Here is a 6185-nt window from a genome sequence, read left to right as displayed (position 1 = left end):
CAAAATTATGTCAGCTGGAGCTTCAAAACCTTGCCTCCAAGGAGTACTTTGGTTTCACTGTCTCCAGAACAAACCTGTTTGTTCTCTTATCAGTCCATGAAATGTTCAACACTCTTCTCTAGCACCACAACTCAAAGTTCTTATGTTATCATTAGTCATTGTCCAGCTCTCTGAAACATAACAAGTAATTGCAAAGACCATAGCCTGGATCAGATGCACTTTATTTCCCAGACTGATAATGTTCTTTAACACTCTGGAGAGGTCCCTGACAGCAGATTTTCCAAATACAATTTGTCTTTTTATTTCTTGATTGCTGGTGCCAAGAGTGTTGAATGTGGACCTGAGCAAGATGAAGTTATTAACAATCTCAATCTTCTCCCCATCTATCATGGTCCTACCAATTGCTCAGTGGTGAGAATTTTTGTCTTCTTGACATTGAGCTTCAGTGAAAACTGAAGTCCTTGACCTTCTTCAGCAAATGCTTCAGGCCTGCTTCAATTTCATTTTCAGCAAGTAGGTTGTGTCATTTGCATAACACAGGTTGTTTTTGAATCTTCCTCCAATTCTGATGCACATTCCTCCTCATAAAGACCAGCCTCCCAAATGATCTGTTTTGCATATAGCTTGAAAAAGTATGGTGATAAGATGCATTCTTGATGCATTCCTTTCCCAATTTTGAACCATGCAGTATTTCTTTTCTCTATTCTGACAACTTCTTCCTGGTCCAAGTATAGATTTCATATGAATACAATCAGGTGTTCTGGAATTTCCATTCTTTTCAATGTTAGCCACAATTTGTTGTGATCCACAAGGTACAATTCCTTTATATAGTCAATGAAATGCAGGTAGACATTTTTCTGATATACCTTGCTCTCAGCCAAGATCCAGCTGACAATGGAATTAATATCTCTAGTGTCACAGCCTCTTCTAATCCTAACTTGTGTTTCTGATAGTTCTCTATGTATCGTTTCAGTCATTTTTGGATAACCTTCCTCCAGACATCTGCAAAATGCCAAAATCGCTGGAGAGTAGGGCAATAAGGAGCAGACAGAAATGGTCAAAGGCCTGAAACATCTGAGACTCATATCAGAGTGAATAGTGTGATGGGGGGAGAAAGGTGTTGGTGGGGTGGAGCGAGGCAACAGATCTGAGGGGATGATGGAAGGGGAAATAGGATTAGGTCCCATGCACTGAGTGGGGAGGTGAGACCAACACTGAATTTGTTAGCTGTGTAACCAGATAGGGACTTTCTTCTGCTCTTTTGAGAAAATGCTTGTCTGTCAAACATTGTTGTAAAGCTATGAATCCAGAGGGAGACAGACTAGGAAGGAGTACTGGCCGTCAACTTCTGATATAATAGGCCTTTGAAAACCCCATGTACAAATGTTTTAATACATATATGACTCTAAACACAAGAAAAGTATTATCATAAGCTAAACTTTAGTGAGTCACTATGAAATAGGACGCACTTGAGAAACAAAGTCAAATTCTCTTTCAATCACTCATTGACTCTTTGATATTGGACAGCTTGATTTTTATAATTCCCACTCTGTAAGATTGAGGAAACACTTCAGTTTAATAAGATGTGTTTGTAAATCAATAAGTATGATGTCCAGCATGTTTTGTTTGTTTGTTATGTGCCATTGAGCCACTTGCTACTCATAGCAACCCTATGTACATTAGCTCTGAAAGCTGCCTTATCCTGGGCCAATCTCACCATCTCTGAAAGACCTAATCTCATGGATCCAGTCACTGAGTCAACATATCTCATCCTAGGTCTTCATCTCCTGTAATGTTCCTCTGTTTTTCTAGGCATAATGTCCTGCTTCAAGATTGGTTCCTCCTGGTCACCTCCCTACATTCTTCTTCATAAAGTTCAACTTACTAGTATTACTAGAGAAACACTTGCTATATGAAAATCATCAGAAGCTCCAGTGGCTTAGTGATAAGAAGCTGCATTGAGACAGGCAATGAGAATCCATCTGCTGCTCCATAATATTGATTCTTCTACCAACATCATCTCCTGACCCCACCCCCCCTCCTCCCATGAGATTTAATGCCTCTGAGGATGCACTGTAGGTTCAGGTTTGGGTCTGTTCTAATTTTCAGCTCAACACAACAAGAAAAAAACATGAAAATCATGGGAAGCTTCTACACAGACCAAAAAGTAGTTGTCCAAACAGAACCAAGGAAAGATACGTGTCAGAAAGAATGTATCCTTTCTCTATACCTATTCAATCTGTATGCTGAACAAATTATTCACAAGGCTGGACTATCCATTAAAAACAATGTGGCACCAGTATTGGAAGAAGACACATCAACCACCTACATGTATTATGCAGATGACATAACATTTCTTGCAGAAATTGAAGAAGACTTGAATCACTGACTGAAAAAGATTGGAAACTACAGCCTTCAATATGGTTTACATCTCTATACTCAATGAAGTAAATGGAATCAGCTTCTTAAATAAAGGAGAAAGTTTTCACTATTGAACAAGAGCCCTATAGCAGTTTCAGGTATAATTTTCTCTAGTATAGAAGTATGGTGGTTTCGTGGATAAGAAGTTTCATTGCCAACCCAAAGGTGAGATGTTCTATCTACCAGCTGCCTTGTAGGAGAAAAATGGGCAATTTTCTTCCACGAAGTCACCTCAGAAACCCAGAGGAGGGTTAGCTATGAGTCATTTTCAACTCAATAACATATAACATAAATTTTATATAGAGTGTACTAATGATGATTAGGCTGTGGTGGCTTAGTGTATAAGGAGTTGCACTGTGAACCCACAGGAAGGAGGTTTGAATCTATCACCTAATCTCTGAGAAAAAGATAAACAATCTCCTCTGTTTTGATTTACAGACTCAGATTACCCCCTGGAGGGGCATCAATGAATTGTATCTCTATGGCAAAGAGTTCATTTTTTTAAGTTTATTTATGATTAATTTTATTATTTGATAGACAATTTCAGTAATAGTTTGCAACTGTAGTAGGGAGAGAAGAATTGGGTGCCTCTTACAGATGGCTATGACAATTGGTTGATTTTGGATCTTCACCTTTTGGGAGAGGATGCATATATTTTAATTTGGAATAGAAATATTTATTTAATATGTTGCAAGAGGAAAGTTGTGATTAGATGTTATCAAATGACTGGGTTATTTATTGATTGTATATTGTTTCCTCAAAAATTCCTCTAGTAAATTTCTAATTTGTGTTCTGCCTCAGTTATTTATTAGTATTTCACAAGTTCTGTCTAGTTGACAAAACTTTTCCAGTCTCTAAACTCCACAGTATGTACTCAATACCTTAAAGTGTGATCTTTGAGTGTATCTTACCTTTTCTCTAAGGTTTATTTTTTTAAATATATGTATGTCTTTCTCCACTTGAAATCACATTATTTTAAGATGAAGATATTATATATTCCTTTGAGAGTCATGTTTAATAACCTCTGAACTGTCAATCTACTGGGATTTGAATTTTCATGGCATCTGTTTTATCTAATACCCAACACTCATAATTCAGACAAGCAAAAACTCAACAACTTGATCATAATGAACTAACTAGACAAGCCCTGACAAACAAATTCTGAATGTCTGGAAAGAGTAAATGCTTCAGCATTTCTAAGGCTGTTAAAAGGGAAGAGTTCCAAGCACCCATTTTTAGAATTACTCCAAGGAACCAACCAGCAGAGGGAGCAAAAGAGGTAACTAAATTTTCTTTTTCTGCTTGTGGACTTTGTAGAATGGTTGGTCTTTGGAGCTAGGCTATGACTTAGGGTACAACCCATAGTCATCAAGTTGATTTCAACTCTAAGAGACCCTGTAGTAAGTATATAGTTCCCAAAATTTCAAAGTAGAAATTATCCAATGTTAATTGTCATACAGCTGTGAAGTCAATCCTAAGAAATTCTACTTGCAGGACTTCTTGTCACAAACTTGAGTTAAAAAAAAAATCTCAAAAGTAACTACATGAAAATTCAGGTCTAAATTTTCAGGCCTTGTAAACTCTAGGTAGTTTATAATCTAAGACAAAGGAGTATGAAAGGAAAAATTATGCTTCTAATTCTCTTAGAATAAAGTACATTAGTGAATTTCTGATATTTTTTCATTACTTAAAAATTCTTTATAAAAAGGTATTAACAGGGAAGGGCTTGTGGCTGCGGGAACTGGAGCTGGTGGTGCAGCCACCGTTGCCCGGCCAGGTATTCGAGTCAAACTGTCATCGCCAAAATGTCGGGAAAAGACCGAATTGAAATCTTTCCCTCTCGAATGGCCCAGATTATCATGAAGGCTCGGTTGAAAGGTGCACAGATAGGCCGAAACCTCTTGAAGAAAAATTCGATGCTTTCACTCTTCGATTTCGACAGATCCTAAAGAAGATTAATAGAGACTAAAATGTTGATGGGTGAAGTGATGCGAGAAGCTGCCTTTTCACTAGCTGAAGCCAAGTTGACAGCTGGCGACTTTAGCACCACAGTTATCCAGAATGTGAACAAAGCCCAGGTGAAGATTCGTGCAAAGAAAGATAATGTAGCAGGTGTTACTTTGCCAGTGTTTGAACATTACCATGAAGGAACTGACAGTTATGAACTGACTGGTTTAGCCAGAGGTGGGGAACAGTTGGTGAAGTTAAAGAGAAATTATGCCAAAGCAGTGGAACTACTGGTGGAACTCGCTTCACTGCAAACTTCATTTGTTACCCTCGATGAAGCTATTAAGATAACCAACAGACGTGCAAATGCTATTGAACATGTTATCATTCCCCGGACTGAACGAACCCTTGCTTACATCATCACAGAGTTGGATGAGAGAGAACGAGAAGAGTTCTATAGGTTAAATAAAATCCAAGAGAAGAAAAAGATTCTTAAGGGAAAATCTGAGAAGGATTTGGAGCAGCGAAGAGCAGCTAGAGAGGTGATAGAGCTTGCTAATCTTCTGGTTGAAGAGAAGGATGAGGATCTTTGAATAATCTCTCCTGCTGTGGTCCTTCCAGAATCCTAACACTGGCACCCTTTTCATTCATGGTATGTAGGTCTGGTATGTGTGGCTATTTCCCCCCCCCCCCTAAGAATCGTACTTGTTGTAAAATTTCCTTGGAAGGGAATTTGGTGGGATTACTTTTGCAGCATCAGAATTCAGCATTGGTTTCAGAGATTTGTGGAACCTTTCAAAGAACTTGTGGAACTTATCACACAGGAATGTCACTTATCCCATCTATATCTGTGTTTTAAGTGATTTGCTTCCCAAGCGTATTAGGAGAATCCCACCTTAGGGACCATCTGTGGGTCTCAGGCCACATCCCCGAAGTCAAACAACCATTATGCACCCTGTATTCCTGCCTACTTGCACTGGTGTCTGAGATTGCTGCAGCAGTCCTTATGTTACTGTGTTCTTTCTTTCCACGTCTTAAGATTACCTCCACATATTTTTCTTGCATGAAAGGTTTCTGTCCTGTCATTGAAACTATGGTACAAACAGAGTAAAATGATTTAAAAAGAAAAAAAAGGTATTAACAAATACTTTATAATGGAGATCTTCCTATATTCAGGATGATATTGTTTTTTGTAATCAGGACAACTACAGAGGAGTCTCTTCTGTAAATTATCCTTTAAATATGTATACATGCAAGTATATGTGTACGTACAAGTGTGTGTACATATAAATATAGAGCTTTGGTGGCCTAATGCAAAAAAGCTATGCTGCAATCTCAAAGGTGCATGGTTCAAATCCACTAGTTTCCCCACAAAAGGAGCATGGGCAATCTTCTTCTGTATGATTAAACTACCTCTAAAAGCCTGATGAAGGGACATCAAATACATGGACCTCCCATAGAACAGCTAATGGAATCGAACTGAGTGCCTTTGAGATTGCAGTGCAGCTTCTTGCATATGTGTGTGTGTGTGTATAATAATTTATTCCAACTCTTAGAAACAGTATAATACATAGTTCTCCCAATTTCGGAGGAGAAATTATGCTATATAGTTGCCATACATCTGTGAAATTAGCGTGAAGATATTCTTCTTGCAGGACTTGTTGCCACAGTTTTGAGTTCCACAAAAATCTCAAAAGGAACTAGTATCACCAAGTACTACATGGAAGAAAGATGGGCAATTTCCTCCCACACTATTAACTGCCTCTAAAAACTCGCTAAACGCTAAAGGGTCAAGTATAAGTTGATTCTAACATGAT

The 6185-nt window shown here is 38.2% G+C and overlaps 1 pseudogene; it reads left to right on the top strand.

Moving 5' to 3' along the window:
* Positions 1 to 4226: 4226 nt before the first annotated feature.
* On the top strand, positions 4227 to 4961 carry LOC102861552 (annotated as a pseudogene).
* The last annotated feature ends 1224 nt before the right edge of the window (positions 4962 to 6185 follow it).

This window comes from Elephantulus edwardii, unplaced genomic scaffold (assembly GCF_000299155.1).
Source record: "Elephantulus edwardii isolate Elephantulus edwardi_28Jun2011 unplaced genomic scaffold, EleEdw1.0 scaffold00229, whole genome shotgun sequence".
In the NCBI taxonomy this organism is placed as follows: domain Eukaryota; kingdom Metazoa; phylum Chordata; class Mammalia; order Macroscelidea; family Macroscelididae; genus Elephantulus; species Elephantulus edwardii.
The sequence above is the reverse complement of the archived record's forward strand: the minus strand, read 5'-3'. Positions and strand labels throughout refer to the sequence as shown.